Consider the following 17,680-nt stretch of genomic DNA (forward strand, 5'->3'; position numbering starts at 1 on the left):
TTTACTGCTGGGGGTATTTTGACTAAATATGGGTCCAGTCAATGCATGTCACCGTCAAATAAGGAATCTTCTTGCATGCAGCCTCCTCATTATGGTTTTATGACATATTCTTTGTGCTTGTCATCGTCACCGTGAGAATGATGGGCATTTATTCCTTTTATGAATGTGTTCACTATATTCTAGGCATAATCAACATCATGGGGCACATTTAATGTGCTAGTGGGTGATATTTTGGGCTTTGAATTAATTGTATATGGGCATAGTGGGTTATTAATTACTGATTCCCACCTTGTTGCACCTTGAGTGGAGAATCTTCTGGGGTGAAACCCTAATTAGAGTTTGTATGGCCTAAGGCCTATATAAAGAGGTGACCCCCCTCATTTGTAAGGGAGGAGAGATTATTGTCTAAGATTGTTGCATCAAGATTGTGAAGTAGCCAACTTAATGCATTGTTCAATTTTGATGGTGTATTCTTGTTCTACTTTGGCAATCTGCATGGTCTTTCTCTCTTCAATTAGATTAGATTTGCTTATATGTTGTTAGAAGAATTGGATTTGATAGGAGTTCTTGTTGCATAATCTAAGCTCATACTTTTGGTGTGCAGTTTATTGTTGTCCATTGTGCAAAGTTAGCCTGAGCCCTTTTGATTTGTATATGCTTAACTTTGATAATCAGTAGAGATTGTTCGATTCGATGGTCCATATTGATGATTTGAAAAACCTTTACGCACCATTTGAATTTTGCACCGCCTTCGTGTAGTTGTGCTCTATTGGCGAAATGAAGCATGGTTTGATTTTGCATGAGCGATCTCGTCTCCTGTTCTTAGGATTAGATTAACTTTAGTATAGTCTTCTCTACCCTACTCTCATTTACTTTCCGCATAATTCAAAAATCCAAAAGATCCAAAGCTAGAGCTCTCATTGCAAATCATCTGTGCAGTAACCTTTGAGCTTGCATGAGTCTTCTCCAATTGAACACACGTAAGGCCCCTTGGGTTATCAACAAACCCATCAAATAGCTGAGTCACGTCCACACACTAAAGGAACCTTGGAATCGATTGTTTGAATTTCTTGCAATCTTAACATGCAATTGCACTTTGATCAAGAGAGAGTCAAGTGATCGTTAGGCAACTTTATTCTGTGTTGGACGTAGTCATAAAAAACACGTCAACAAAATCGGTGCTAGAAGGAGGGTTGAGTACGCAAACTCTAGATTCTATCACTTTAAATTTGCGAAGGTTATCTCAAGCCATTTTAAAAAAATTTTAAACCTCCTCCGCAACCAACAGAATTGGTGCTAGAAGGAGGGTAGAATTTCATTGAAGGAGAAATTTTATTGCTCAAAGAAGAAGTTATGACTCAAGATGGTGTTGCCTGGCACTAAAAGTTCACCTCCTGTTTTGCAGCCTGGTTTGGGATTTCATGATCTTCAAGAGGATATCATTGCTGACATAGCTAATTTTGCTCAGAAGATAAGTACAAGCGAAGAACAGTACAACAAAATTTGACTGGTGTTACGAGGAGAACGAGAGAAGGCTATTGAGATTGTTGTTGAGATTGAAAGAGATTTGCTCAACCAAAGGTTTCCACTTGCTCCACGTGCTTCACGCCTCGGGTTATTCAAAAGATGGAGCGTATTAATTCATTCTCACCAGAAAGGAATCAAAGGATTTTGCGATCTACCCCAGGAGCTAAGGAATTCCAAGAGCTTATATTCAAGCCAAAACATGGGAAGAAGGAAATCACCTCCATAAGTCAAGGTTCACCAAGTGTTGAAGACCTCACTCATTTGTTTCAGATTTCACCACTGCAGTAGTCGATACCGAGAGTAGCTGGTGCGAATATTCAGCAAGGACTCGTTCAAGCACCAACACCGCCAGTCGTTCAACAACAATCGACACCTGCAATGGCACACTAGTAACAAGAACAACAACATGCCTCGGGGCTGAATTGCCGTCCTGTAAATGCCTCACCGCTCGCTTCTTTTGCCGCATATCATGACATGCCAAAGAATCCAGAGCATTTTTGCACCAAGTTCTACATTAATGATGTCAATCATACTATTGGGGAGCATATTAAAGTATTTGAAGATACTCTCCAGAATAGAGATATCCAGCACAAGGATGTCGCCTGCTGACTATTCCCGTATTTATTAGGCGAAGAGGCATTCTATTGGTACATTAATCTTCTTGTCGATTCCATTGGAACTTGGCAGCAAATGAAAGACACATTCTTGGCAAAATTCAGGTTACCTATTTCCCCAGCAGAAGTGTATCGGCAATTCATTGAAGTAAGAAGACAAGAGCAGGAGCTAATTGGCTCCTTTAACAACAAATTCCAGAGAGCTTATTCTAGGTTGCACTCGCCTTACATTGTGAATGATGAAGCGGCTAGAAATTTATACTATGCAGCCCTGGATTGTTTCACCTCTATGTTTGTCCACCAAACCAACCCATGTGATTTGAAGGAAGCCTATGATGAAGCTTTCAAGATTGGCCTACGATCACCGGCGACTGTTGCAGGAACGATGCCTTATAATCCACAAATTGGTGTAGCAAATTATCTCCCTGCTATTAATCCAGTTCCTGCTCTGACAAATCAATCAGTGCCTCACTTAGGGGCCCCAATGTCACAAGCCTCGCCATCGCAGCCAGTCTATCTATGAAACACAACCACTCCATCCAGAACTCAAGAAGAAAGGGATGAGATGAAAGAACTGATAGAACAAGTGAAAAGGTTGTCTATTGAGGTGACTTACCTTAGAAATCAGAATAACCAGATGCAAAGCATGCAGATAAATTATTAGTCATACCAAGGAGGCAATAGAAAGGTATCAAAATAACCCTTCAAACCATCACGAAAACCATCAAGGACATGGTACCGGGCATCAAAACAACAATCATGGTTTCCAAAACAACAGTAATAATTAAGGGTTCCATAAGAAAGCATGAAACACAACACCAAATAATGGAGGTGTGCCTTCACCGCTGGACAATTCGCCACCCTCCGATAGTAGGTCGGCAGATAAAGTATTCCTTGCAAAGGCTGCCTTGTCAACTTGGTGTAGGTTGCACAATACAAGTCAACATTCTGAGCTACAATGTCATGAATTTCAAGTAGTTGTTGATATCTTCCGACAGGAAATGAAGAATTCTAAAGGTCCTGAAAATCCTCCAACAACGGGATATGAGATAGTCCCAACACAAAGATATGACCAAACCCTTATTCTAGAGGATTTCAGATTTCCGCCTGAATTTGAAGATTATACGCCACCACAAAGATCTTACAAATTTTGACCAGCGTCAACAAATGGCCTTGTGGAGGCCCTAGGATATCAAGGATCATCAAAAGTCTCGCTTGACAAACCTCAGGTCAAAGATGGATACATTTTCCCTCCATTGAATACTAGTGTTCTAGTGGAAGTGGTTGGCGAGGTTCAAGCATTTCAACAAACAAATGGAAATGTCGCTCCAAGGGCGTATCAGAGAAATTATCGGAACCATGAGCCGCTCACGTCTTATATCCCTCCAAATAATTTCTCAACTCCTCCAAATCCCAATGCCAACAATGTTCCTAGTCTGTTGAGGGATTCGCCAAAGTACAGACAAGCAGTTGCACCTCAGAGTGAATGAGTCCAACCATCCGCTCAACCTGCAGAAAAGAGACAACAAGATAATCCTCCTAGGGGGGAATTGAAAAGATTGAGCTCTTACGTTCTGGAAGAGTTCAAGAAGATTAAGATAAGCTTTCCTTTGTTCGAACTAATGAAATTTCTAGAAGTAAGAGATTCGTTGTTGGGAAGCTTGAGTGATGCTCCCGTACCAAGAAGTGTCCCGCAAGCCATGGCAAATGTTCAAAGGAGCACTCCCAACAATCTAAACCCGGCATCAAACACAAACGTTGTTCAGGATGTGCCACAAGTCTTTTCCGATGCATTCGAGGCCTCACAGCAGCCCCTAAGCTTTATTGGAATGGTCCAGAATTCTCCCTGTGATCCACAAGAGCAGAATCCTGCGACAATTCAACCGACTCTGCAAAGTACCCCTACAACAAGGAAAGAAGAAACAACTCAGGAGGTCAGTGAACCTATGAGGCCATCCTTTACCAAAATCATTCAAGCACTAGCTACAAGTCAAGATTCACAACAAGAAGTGAGGAATCAAGAATTTAGCAATGGCAGTGAACAGAGAAGGAAGCCCACAATTTGTTACACAGGAAGGGATGAGCCTGCTCCTTTCCTGGTCTCTGTCAGGATTTTTGGCAAACTCTTACACAATTGCCTGATAGATTCTGGCACTTCAAGCAACGTAATGTCATTGGCAGTATGTCAGAAACTGGGATTAATGCCTCTACATACAAACAAGAAGGTCACCCAGCTCGACAAGACTGAAGTACCCATTGTTAGAGAGCTCAACAACATTCACATGCAATTAGTTGTTGACCCAAGGGTGTAGAGTTGTATTGATATTTCAATGGTGGACATCCCAAATGGATATGGCATGTTGCTAAGTAGAGATTGGTCGAGGAAATTAAACGAATATATCTCTACCGACTTTTCCCACATGTGCTTCCATGAAAGGGTGTTCCCAACCAGAACAAAATTGATAGCACGCCCAAATTGTGCCTGATAATCACTCAATATGGAGAAGGCAATGAGATCCAGTTTCTGGAGACCGACTTGGATACCTAAAGGCCCAAGGTTGAGGAGGTTTTGATGTTGCATGGCTTGACAAAGATGGAACAGAGGGAAGAGATGTCTGATTCCATAGAGATTCTTATTGAAGATGATCCCGAAGAGCAGTCGGGTGGAGGCAAGGACATGTTTTATAGTTTTAGAGATTTCGTCTTGAGAAGTGTAGAGCAGGAGACCTAGTTGGGTAGAGGCATTAGCACCCGTGATCTGTTGCTACCCAATTGTTGCAGGATTCATAATGCCTTCCACTCAGAGCTTACCTGTGAAATGTGTAAAATTGCTATTGAGCAAGTAATCAAGGTGGTCTCGTCAAACCTAGCAATGGCAAATGTTGTAGAAACCAGTGATGCTGGAGCCTATTCCAAGATAGTTCTGGGATTCGAGGATGAAAAAATGAAAATTTCCCAAGTAGAAGAAAAGAAGAAAGACGTCATCCAGTTGCCCCAAATTTAAAATGTTAATCAAATATGGACCTTAATGTCTAATGGATCTAAATCCAAGAATGGGAGTGGCGTCAGAATTGAATTAATTAGTCCAACTGGAGAAGCTTACCTGGCTGCGTATAGGCTACAATTCCCCTGCACTAACAATGTATCCGAATACGAATCATTAGTCCATGGGTTGCTCCCTGCTATCCAGAAGGGTGCAAAGGCCTTGCATGTGCTGGGAGATTCATAAATTGTGGTGCGGCAAATAAGGAAATTATATGCTTGTCATGACAAAAGACTGTGTCGCTACCGTAACACAGTATGGGACTTAATTGAGAATTTTGATGCATTCAACATCAAGACGATACATAGAGGTGACAATGAGGCCCCAAATACACTAGCTCAAGCAACCAGTTCCTTGGAGCCCCTCGCCATGGAAGGCTTGAAGAAGTTTACAGTTGAATTAACTTCAGTTCCCTCTATGCTAGACAATGTTACAAATTTCCAAGTGTTTGAAGATGATAAACACATTTTGGATTTTCTTACAAACTCAAATGTGTTTACGGCACAAATAATTGATGAAGAGGAACTTGAAGAAGCGGAATTTGATGTTGACAGGATAATGAACTTAAAAACAAATACTATCCCTCGTGGAATGATTGAGTTGGAGAGACTCTTTGACCCTGATAGGTTGAGCAGGAATCAAACTACGGAAGGCGGTGAATGTGAAGCTGGGAAAAGATGGAGAAACAAAGAATGTGTTCATTGGGAAAGTTTGCACCCCGGAAGAAAAGAAGGAATTTTGAAGAACCTGAAAGAATTCTCTAATGTTATTGCATGGGGATACGAGGATTTGAAAACCTATGATACTTCTCTTTTCACCCACACAATTCCATTAATGCTAGGAAGAAAGCCTTTCTGGCAGAGACAAAGGCTTGTGAATCCACTTCTAGAACCATTGATTTATCAAGAAGTTAAGAAACTGCTCTCAGCAAGGATAATATTTCCAGTCAGGCACTCGACGTGGCTCGCCAATCTGATTTTGGTGAGGAAGAAAAATGGAGAAATAAGGTTATGTATAGACTTCCGGAATTTGAATAGGGCTTTTGAGAAGGATAATTACCCCATGCCATCTTTGGATGAGGTGTTGCAAATTGTCAATGGATCTCAAATGATGTCGTTCCTCGATGACTCTGGATATAACCAAGTTCTGGTGGAAGAAGAGGACAGACTAAAGAAAACTTTTACCACCAAGTGGGGAACCTTCGCCTACAGAAGAATGTCATTTGGCTTGATCAATGCAGGAGCCACCTTCCAGAGGGAAATGGACATTGCATTTCGTGATTTAGTGGGAAAATGCATAATAATTTACATGGATGACCTCACAGTATTTTCCAAAAGAAGGGAAGATCATGTTGATGATCTAAGGAAAATCTTTCAACGCTATAGAAGGTACGAGATATCTTTGAATCCCAAGAAATGCATGTTTGGCGTTACTGAAGGGAAACTGCTTGGACACATTATTTCCGAGAAAGGAATTTCTATTGATCCAGAGTGCATTGAGGCTATCTCAAGGATTGGCCTGCCTGCTAGTAAAAAATAATTGAAGTCATTCTTCAGCAAGATTAACTTCGTCAGGAAGTTTATTACTGCATTTGCTGAGATCGTGAAGCCATTGAATGACATGTTGAAGAAAGGAGCAAAGATTGAATGGACATCTCCAACGAAGCAAGCATTTGAGGAAATAAAGCAAGCAATTGTTAATGCTCTGATCCTGGTCAACCCTGATTATACCAAATCTTTCTATTTGTATTCCTTTGCTTCAGAGCATACCTGCACAACAGTCCTCACCCAGAGAATTGAAGAGAAATATGAACATCCAATTTCTTTTATGAGTGCTCCATTAAAAAATACGGAGTTGAGGTACTCGAATGTGGAGAAACAGGCCTATACGTTGGTCAAAGGCATTATTTATTAAGTAAAGTATTCGCCATTGTTCCTGATGCGACTGTGAAGACTTTATTGATGCAGAATGAATTGGGTGAAAGAAGAGGCAAGTGGGTCGCCACAATCCAAGAATATGACATTGAAATACAATCGATGAAGATAGTCTGAGGTTAAGCATTAGCACAGACTATTGCCACGACAAGACCCGGACTAGTACAACAGATTTATGTCCTTGAAGAGGTATCTCCTGGAGAATGGTACAATGAAGTTGTTTTCTATCTACTAAACCACAGATGCCCTCTGCATTTAAATCCCGTCCAGAAAAGGGCATTAAGAATGAAGAGCCAGAGATACATGTTACAAGGAGTTGTGCTATACAAGAAGAATCATGAAGGAATATACTTAAGATGTGTAGGTAAAGAGGAAGCCAAACAAATTATGGAGCATTTTCATGGTAGATTCGGGACTAGTCACGGAGGTGGTTTGGCTACAGCACATTAGATTGCCCGAGCAGGATATTATTGGCCCACACTGTTTAAAGATGCATACGAACATGTGAAGGCATGTCACACGTGTTAGATGACCGCTGTTTGAGAAAAGAATCCTGATATGCCACTTCAGTCGGTTATTGAAGTGAGGCCATTTGCTCAATGGGGATTGGATTTTATTGGAGCAATCTATCCCCCTTCTTCAGCTCAGCACAAATACATCCTTACCGCTACAAATTATTGCACTAAGTGGTCCGAAGCCTAGGCCCTAAAGCTATGCACCACTGATGTAGTAATTAACTTTCTCGAAGAGAACATTATTACAAGATTTGGATGTCGACGCGCTTTGGTGTGTGACAATGGCCCTGCATTCTCATCATTGAAGTTTTCTAATTGGGCCTTTGAGTATGGAATCACATTGAAATTCTCTTCGAATTACTATCCTCGGGGGAATGGGCTGGCGGAATCAACAAATAGGAATCTGTTGAGTGCAATCAAGAAGTTGTTGGATAAGAATCCCAAGGATTGGCATACACAGCTAAGGTTTGCTCTTTGGGCAGACAGGACACGGGTAAAAAACTCCTTGGGAACATCTCCCTATCATCTAGTCTACGGACAGGATGCAGTGTTTCCCATCCAGCTGAGAATCCCGACTTTGCAGTTCTTGCAAGAATATTTGGATGGTGAAGATGCGGTTCAGACATGTCTCTCACAGTTACTTCACCTTGAGGAGAAAAGGGATCAAGTATTAGACAACTTTGCAAAACATTAGGGAGTGGTCAAATGATGATTTGACAAACAGGCCAAGGTCAAGTGTTTCCGGATTTCAAACTTGGTTTTGTACTGGGATAAGGCTCATGAAAAAAAAGGTGATCATGACAAGTTCGACAAGTTATGGATGGGTCCTTATCAGATTTCCAAAATCCTCAGAGAAAATGCTTTCAGATTAAAGGATTTGACAGGGGAAAAAGTCCCATTGCCCATCAATGGGTAGTTCCTTAAGCATTATTTCCAATCATAGGTCTCCCTATGAGGCTTGCTTTGTACTATATTATATTAGTTTTGTTCCCCCCCCTGTGGGTTTTTGGTTTTCTTCTTTTTCTTTGTCCTCCGTTTGCTTTGAGTTTTGCTTTGGTTTTGGTTTGCGGCTTTCGGTGTCGATTTTCCTCGACCTTGTCTACTCATGTGGTTTTGCTTAGGTCTAGGGTTTTGTTTTTTGGGTGGCCTTAAAGCATTCAGAGTCTCCGTCTATTGGTGGGGTGGTGATGTTGTTTTGCTTATCTTTTCCATGGTACCCAGACCTCTGCTATGAGCCATTCAGATCTTTTAGGAGAAGTTATGGTTGGTGAAAACTTTACATCTTGCTTTAGTGCCACTGGAATCTCCAAACGCATAGTAGGCTTCATTGCTTACGAGCCAAAAGAATTGACGGAAATAAAATGAAATACCAAAAGAAAAAGAAAGAAGATGAAAATTAAAAGAAATATCAAACTATTGGCTTTGGGAATGTGCGGATAACTCCACCGGGGCTATGGATGCTCGACTGACAGTGGAGCAATATTTGTAGAATTCCAAAGACAACCTTGTCAGGGCTATGGATGCTTGATTGGCAGCGAGGCAATGTCCCACATGCTTTTGAAGTATAGATACCACTAGCCTACCATAACTGATTTTAAGAGTTTTTGGATGACCTCCTAGAACACGGTTGATATCCATGCACTTGAATTTTACTTTGCGTTCAAACCCTAAAGTGTTTCTCAACACTCGAAGTGTTTTTCAACACTTCACCCATGGAGTCGCTAGATGTTGTGACCTAATCACTCATCACCCCATCACAGATAGGCAGCCCCTTAACTTTTGGCCCCTTTCGGTGGTTTGGTCTTGGTTTTTTGTGTTTTCTAGTGGCAATCTCGTCAATCTCTCTGCTTCGCAGAAGTTCGGGGGTCATTTGGAGTTAATTTGCTTCTCTGTCGAGAAAGTTCTATGAAGTCTAGGGCCTATTTTGTCCCTTCTTAGGGTTTCTACCTTTTGTCCTGGATTTTAGGGGTTTCTGTTAGGTTTTGGAAAAACTGAACATACAACTGGAATCAGGACCCTTCAAGGGACCTCCCAGTAAAATTTGAGCCAAAACATAGCAAATTTCTATTTTTAGAAAGTTCCCTCTTTTTTTAGGGATTTTTCTTAGTCCCGGAATGTCATCATTTTGCCAAAAATCAAACTTGCTATTTTTAGTAATTTCTATTTTTAGTAAATTTCTATTTTTAGTAAGTCATTCTTGCACCCTGCTTAGGGGTCTAACGCTGACACTTTGAAGATTTCTATTTGTGGAAAGTCGGTACTAACAGGGTCAGTTAGACAAGGCGACAAAGATCAGACATTTACAGATATTTCTAATTCCGGAAAGTTAGAAAGCAGATAGAGAAAGTTGGAAATTGGTTAAGCGCTGGAAGCCCGTGCCTAAAATAGAAAGCTTAGAAATTCACCAAAGTTCAGGAAGTCACTTCAAAATCACAAGGAGATTAAAATGTTCGAAGTCTGGAAGATTGAATGATGAGTTCCAAGAATCCATGCCAGAGTGAAAATTCCGCCCAAAGGAGTAATTGGGTGCCAAAGTGGTCTTCTCATGGACAATTCACAAATCAATGAATTCCATCACCTATGCAAATTTCCGCCCCAACCTTGTGGAAGGCGCCAAAATGAAGAGTGCATGGAGAAACATGCAAATGGCAAAAGTCCTTGACCAAGGGTGAAATGCACCCTAGCCTGATGGAAGGCGCCAAAGTGGGGGGTGAATGGATAACATGAAAATGTTGAAATTCCTTACCTAGGGGGTTTTAGTGCCCAATGGAGAAGAAAGGCGCCATATGGAGGTCAACGTGGAAAACATGAAGAGTGGAAAATTCCTTGCCTTAGTCAAAATCATGCCCAAGGAAGTGATTGGGTGCCAAAATAGACATTCCATGGAAGGCGTGGAAAATGAAAAGTTCCATGCACGGTGAAAAATAGTGCCCAAGGAGTACACAAGGCGCCAAAATGGTCTTTCCAAGGAGAGGTGGAAAAGGTCAAGAATCCATGCCTCCTGTGAAATTCCACCCTAACACCTGGGAGGGCGCCAAATAGAAAGAGTCAAGGAAGGATGGAAAAGTTCATAATTCCTCCTTCTTGAAGAAATAGCGCCAAAGTAAGTGATTGGGCCAACATATAAATTGCAAGAATCCTTGGCCAAGGCATTTTAGTGCCCAAGTGAGAGAAGGAGCACCAGATAGAGGGATGCAAGGAATCCATGGAATTGAAAGAATTACCCACCAAGTGTAAAATGCCACCCAGGAACACAAGAGGGCGCTAAAATGATCTTCTCGTGGACAGTGCACAGGGAGATGAATTCCTTCCTCAGGGGAAATTTTCACCCAAGGCCAAAGAAGGGTGCCAAAATGGCCAAGTCAAGGAGAATCAAGGAAATGATGATAAAATTCCAAGACACAGTGAATTCAATGCCCAAGCTTAAAAAATTGAAATTTTGCCTAAGGCATGGAATCCAAGGGGTCAAGGAGGGATCAAAAAGCAAAATTCCCCTCGGGCAAATTTTTGAATTTGCTATTTTTAGACACTAAATCTCGATGGAATGTGGAAAGTTTTATAGATTCAGAACCGTGGTGAAATTCTCCATCCAATGAACCCGACTCTTAAATTTTAGTAGGATCCCTTAAAAATAGGGATGTTGAAAAGAGAAGTGGAAATTCCTTCAAAAGGCTGGAGACAACAAGTTAGAATGAAATCAAGCAAATCCTTAGAAAATCCTTCAATTTCCCTCCAAAATTGGAAAGATTGAAAATCAACAAGTTGGCGAAGAGAATCTTCCAAGTATGACGCATGACTTGGTGCATTTAAGGAAATTTCTAAATTCAAACTCACTCGCATGGGAAGTTTTTTCTGCATGGCGTAGTAATTGGGGAAAGTATGATGCGTCATGAATGCAATTGCTAATTTAATGCCTCTTAAGAATTCTATATAAGTTTGGAAATGCATTTCATTTCTCACATGCAAGATTCAGGAAAGAAGAAGTGGAGAAGTGAGGAGTGGTCATACTTAGTCTCCATTTTCATCATTTTCAAGCTGCTTCGAGGATGGCAGAATCAAGCAAGACAGTTAATCTCTCCAGGCAGGCATTGATCAAGGCGGAAATGAACGGTTTCCTTCCCCATTCCCGACTGAATTCAAGATGGGAAGAAATCAACAATACTAATTTAGGCACGTTCAATTTGGCTGCATTCAAGATCAGAATGTTCGGGACAATAGGGCACAGTCCATCACCAACAGCTGTCAAAATTGTCAAAAGCGGAATTGTTGCGGCAGCTGGTTTTCCTCCTGCTATTCAGTGCCCAGACTTGGTCCAGGAATGTGCAACACATTATAATTTGGAGCGAAAGACAATCTCAAAACGCCTGATGGCAAGCTAGTGGTAACATTGGCTCTGTAGTCAATTGGTGAGGCTTTTGGAATTCCTTCGCACTATTCCATGACATATAGGACCAATAGCGGAGCTCGGGCAGTATATGAAGCAGGTCCTGCCAGGTGTGCTTTTTTTTATTAACAAGCAATGGTTGTTGAAGCCTAGGGTGCATGCCTCCAAGATGCCAAAAACTCTCACCATCTTCAAGTTCAAGCAGGAATATGTGGACTTGATAAAAATGCTAAACAGAGTAAGGGGGTGTCCACATTTTGTGAACTTTGAGACCTAGATGTTATTCTACATAAGCGAGATCATGAATTCAAATGCGTTGATCGACTGGGCCAGATTGATCAGTCACTACTTGCACGAGTAGTTAAAAAACTTAAAAGAAAAAAGGTCCCAATCCTTTTTCATAAGCTCCTACCTATTCTATATGCTTGCGCAAAGAGGAGGATTCGATGGGCTGCTAGCAAGAGGAATCATGGGTTGCAGACCAGCTCAACTTAAAGTACATGAGTATTATCCCCAGCTGCATCTTCACAATGTTAATTCCTACAATCTGGCAAATGACACCTTCACCATGTATTCAACACGGCTTATGCAAAAATAGTTGCAGGTAAGGGTGTCGCTACAAGCGAATGCCTTGGTCCAGAAGTATGGAGTGACTTCATGGAAATATGCCCAGGCTTGGAAGCCGCTGAAAGTGCAGCAGGGGAATTGGATTTCTATCATCTACCATTGTATACATCCAGGGCCCAATATGATCCTTACTGCCAAATCAGAAAGGTCACTGGCATCAAATTCATACACAAGTTTTACTTAGAAGATTATTGGGTAGGTGTCGAGGATGACCTTGAGGTCTGGAAGAGAATGCATTCTAGATTGCCCCTCGGCACTATTAGGATAAGTGAAATTTATCAGGTGCCAGATCGGGTGAAGGAAGATGCAAATTTGATACAACCTGAATTTGAGAAAGTAAAGGATCAGCCTATTCAGTTGCCAGATTGGTCAGAGCTTGAGATGAATGATTTGAGTATCTTAGCTAGACCAGTGCTGAAGTTGACCAAGTGCTGGATTGACAGGCAGATAAGGAGGTTGGAGGAAGGGAATGTTCATCTAACATATCAGCTAATGGGAAGTTTAGATTCACACAGTGAGGCAACCAAAGGCTCTTTGCAGGTTCAGGCAGGAAGGGAAGCTCAGATGGATAAAGGAAAAAATACCCAAAAGAGACCAAGGACAACAAAAAATAAGGATATCCAGCAGGAAATCCCACAGGAGGTTCAACAGGAAGTCCAGCCAGAAGAACCTCAACAAAAGAAAGCAAGGATAGAAAGGGAGCATTCACCAGTTAGTTCCTCGAGTGTATGAGAGGTAGAGATGTTTCCATATACCACAGGTCCACTTCCAGAGAGCGTTCCAGCACCAGATATACTCAGCATCAATGTTTCACAAGGACACCATCAGCTAGGAAGTCAAAGGTAAGAAAATCCCCCACACCAGGAAGATGCTCGCTAGGATGGCTTCGTGGAAGCTATCATTGGTTAAATGGAGGAAGAGTTGCAGGAATAGGAGCACGTAGAGGATCATAGTCACTCCATCCCCGCTCCGGATTGGTTGGTAGGTAGGATGACAAGGGAATCAAAAAGGGAAACGGATCCTGCTCGGGTTTTAGAAGAATTATTGAAAAGGATGGATCAGCCAGCAGAAAAGAAGGCTCCCCGAAAATTTTCCAAGGTTGTTAGGGAAATATCTGGATCCTGGACCTTGCACGTTGTTGAGCCTACTGTGGATAAAGATAGAAACGAAATCAGGCAGGAGGATTATGTTATCAAATAGATTGACCTTGGCCATGCTTCCACAGGTCAAGTAATGGGAGACTTTGAAGAATCTTCCTTGGCCATGGAGGAGAAACTGTTGAAATCAAAGGCGAAATGTAAGCAGATGAGGGAAGAAAATAGAGTCCTATGCGAGTATGTCAGGAGTTTCAAAAGACCCCTCAAGGAGGCAGGTCCTTCAATCACTCCTCCTTCCTCCCTTCCTAAGGAGGTGGTTGATGATGCAGAGGTTATTAGGGCAATGGTGCAAAATTCCAGGGAATGGATAGAGGATGTTTATACCAAAGCAGGAAAATTCATTAAAGACTTAGCTCAGCTTCATTCAAAGTTCGTGACCCTCCTGAACAGATTAGAGACAACAGAAGGATTATGGGAGGATGTGCACATTTACCAGGACTTAACCATTCCATGACTCAGGGCTCTGACGAAGGTTCCAAGGCAAATTCTGGTGGACAGGAAAGTGATTCAGTAAAATGAAGCTTATGACTTTCCCCAATGGTTCTATGCCATCTTCTCAGGAAAGAACAACTTCGACAAATTCAGCGTTGACTCCTTCACTTTGAAAGAGTCCATCTAAGGGGTGCAGGAGGAAATCATTAGTGCAATTGAAGCATTGTTTGTAAGAAAACTCAGTGACGGTGGAATAACGGTGAACTCCTTGAAATCCCAATTGCACGATTTCTTCTTTGTGGGGTCATTCCCTAAGGAACACTTAACAAATTTTTCTTCATTCTCCGGTATAATGAAGAAGACACAGGAAGTCATGACAGAGTGGGAGAGATTCTTTTCCAAGAGTGAGGAAGAAATCACCTTGATGGAGTTTGACATCGAAAATGTGCCAAGTGTCTCCATCGGAGAGCTGGAAGTTGTCGTCAACAGAGTCATTGCATACGCCATAAATGAGCGGGATCGTCCATTCTTGGGGGTATTTTGACTAAATATGGGTCCAGTCAATGCATGTCGTCTTCAAATAAGGAATCTTCTTGCATGCAGCCTCCTCATTATGGTTTTATGACAGATTCTTCGTGCATGTCATCATCGTCGTGAGAATGATGGGCATTTATTCCTTGCATGAAGTAGTTCGCTATATTCTAGGCATAATCAACATCATGGGGCGCATTTAATGTGCTAGTGGGTGCTATTTTAGGCTTTGAATTAATTGCAAATGGTCATAGTGGGTTATTAATTACCGATTCCCACCTTGTTACACCTTGAGTGGAGAATCTTCTGGGGTGAAACCCTAATTAGGGTTTGCATGGCCTAAGGCCTATATAAAGAGGTGACCCCCCTCATTTGTAAGGGAGGAGAGATTATTGTTTGAGATTGTTGCATCAAGATTGTGAAGTAGCCAACTTAATGCATTGTTCAATCTTGATCAAGAGAGGATAAGGTGATCGTTGGTGACTTTATTCTGTGTTAGTTGCGGTCATAAAAAAGACGTCAACAAGTAGTAAACCTGTGTTCTACAGTATGTATATCTTTATTGATTGCATGGACAACAACATGACAATTTTGTGGGTGTTATACATGCATGCATATTTAATTAAGGTGAGCAAGGACACGGGTATGAAACATTTTAGGGTGTTGTAAGCATGCTTACTTCCTTGATTAAGCGTATAGCACTACATATTCTTGAGTGTTGTAAGCATGCATAAATTTCTTCATAACAATGTAAATATTGTAGCATATAATTTCCATTGGTATGAACAAGTCACAAAGGCACTTCATGGATGAGCATAAGGACAACCAAGGGCATCACATTGATGGTGTGCATTATTTTATCTTGCACAAACTATCATCACATTTATAGCATATTCATAGTTGTAGATGAAATTCTTTCAAATTCACTATAACATTGTAAAAATGGCCTTCATTGTATATGGATGCAACAAGGACCACTTTGTAATGACTTCCTCAACATTGTAAAATTATCTTTATTTGATTAGGAGCATTCAAAGTAGCAATATATGTTGTAGCTTGACAATCACAAAAGCACAAGTGTTTGTACAAGTGTAGCAAAAGTAGTTATACAAGAAATGGAAAGAACAATCATTGTAGAACAAGAGTGTGCATGGCATAAGGAGGTTGTAGAAGAAACAAAAAAGACAATCACTATATTGTATGGAAAGCATCACAAGGGGTTGAAAGGATCAACATGCGCAAGAATTATAAGCAATGGAACTAGTACCATAAATTGTATGCAAGGAGTTTTCATTCCTAACCCATAGCAACCATTATAGAATGACATGAACATGTAGCATCTTATAGTCATTAGAATTGTAGCACAATAGCTGAGTATTGTTTCTTTGATATTGGTTGATATGTTGTCATTGACGTCAACATATGTGACATATGTGGAGATTGTTGATGAAGAGATTGTTTGAAAGTTCTTTGTGTGTTCCAGTGTTGCAATTTGATTGGATGAGTTGGTTTAGCCTGTGTATTGCAGATGAGTTGATGCGGTTTAAAGGGTTTCTGGTATGTTGTCTGTAGATGGTTCATTCTCATTTGCAGAGGTCTGCATGATGAATTGATCGAGTTATGAGATATAGTATTGAGGATGTTATGCAATTGTTTGTGTTATCCGGTATTTTTGGTTTGTGCTCCATATTGCTCTAGAATTGCTATATCTTTGATTGCATATGTGTGGAAAGTGTTTTGAACATTGATGTGTGTCCTCAGTTAGCTCGGTTCATGATTTGGATATCCACAAGCAAATCTTTTAGTTTGACAGTCAGTTATGTTGACGATCTTGAGCTCCGGTAGAGAGATGATGATGATTTTGATGATCCGAGTTGTTGCAGTTGTTGTAATGCAATTCACGTTGCTTGTGAATGTCTTTTGATCGTGTTCTATGCGTATTGGTGGTCCACATAGATTATTGTGCACGTTATTGAAGATTTTCCTTGTCCGGTGATGCTCTTCGTGTTATGTTATATTCTTGGTGGTTGTAGCATGTTGCAGATGATCGAGGCATAATTGTTGGAGGTGTTGCGTGTTTGCGGTATTGATTTGGGTCCAGACTATGTCTTAGCCGACAGTGTTTTGGTCTACATATATTGTTGTAGCGTGTGAGGATATTATTTTGTAATTGGTATTGAGGGTTTAACCGACCTTGAAATATAGGTTGAAGGGTTTGCATAAATATAGGTAATAATCATGTAAGATGTATGTCTGCAAGTGTTTGCGTTATATATACAAGTGAATGATTGAGTTGGATGTGCGAACAAGTGATTTGATCTTTCGAAAGTGTGGAGAAGAGAAGTGTTGCAGAGCAGACTGTGTGCTTAACCAGAATTGTACTCGAGCATATGGAGATGTTATTTTCATAGTTCATATGATCCGGATTGTAGTCTGAATGTTTTTGTAAGTTAGTGAGACTTCTTGTAAGGCAGTGAGACTTCCCTTAAGGTTGTAGCCTTTCTAGGTTTCTTATTTTGAGCAATGAGCTCTAGGCAGTGTGCCTGAATGCATGTGCATTCAAACATTGTAATATTCACATTTACTCCTAACGGGGTATTATCTCATTATGGGTAGGTTCCCACTATGGTTTTTCCCTTAATCGGGTTTTCCATGTCAAAAATCTTGGTGTTATGTGTGTTATTGATGTGGTGTTGTTTCATGCTTTAATTGTTATTCATCAGGACTATTTAGTGGTTTATGTTGCTGAAGTTTTGGTGCAAACTGATTCACACGCACCCCCCACCCCCCCCTTCTCAATTTGTTGCATTGTTGCCAACATTGTTAACTTGTTACACACATAGAAGGAAATTATCCTATATCCCAGATGTAAGCTTTTGTAGGACCAAACTTTTTAGTAAGGCACATATTATCCAT

This window comes from Cryptomeria japonica, chromosome 11 (genome assembly GCF_030272615.1).
Source record: "Cryptomeria japonica chromosome 11, Sugi_1.0, whole genome shotgun sequence".
Taxonomy (NCBI): domain Eukaryota; kingdom Viridiplantae; phylum Streptophyta; class Pinopsida; order Cupressales; family Cupressaceae; genus Cryptomeria; species Cryptomeria japonica.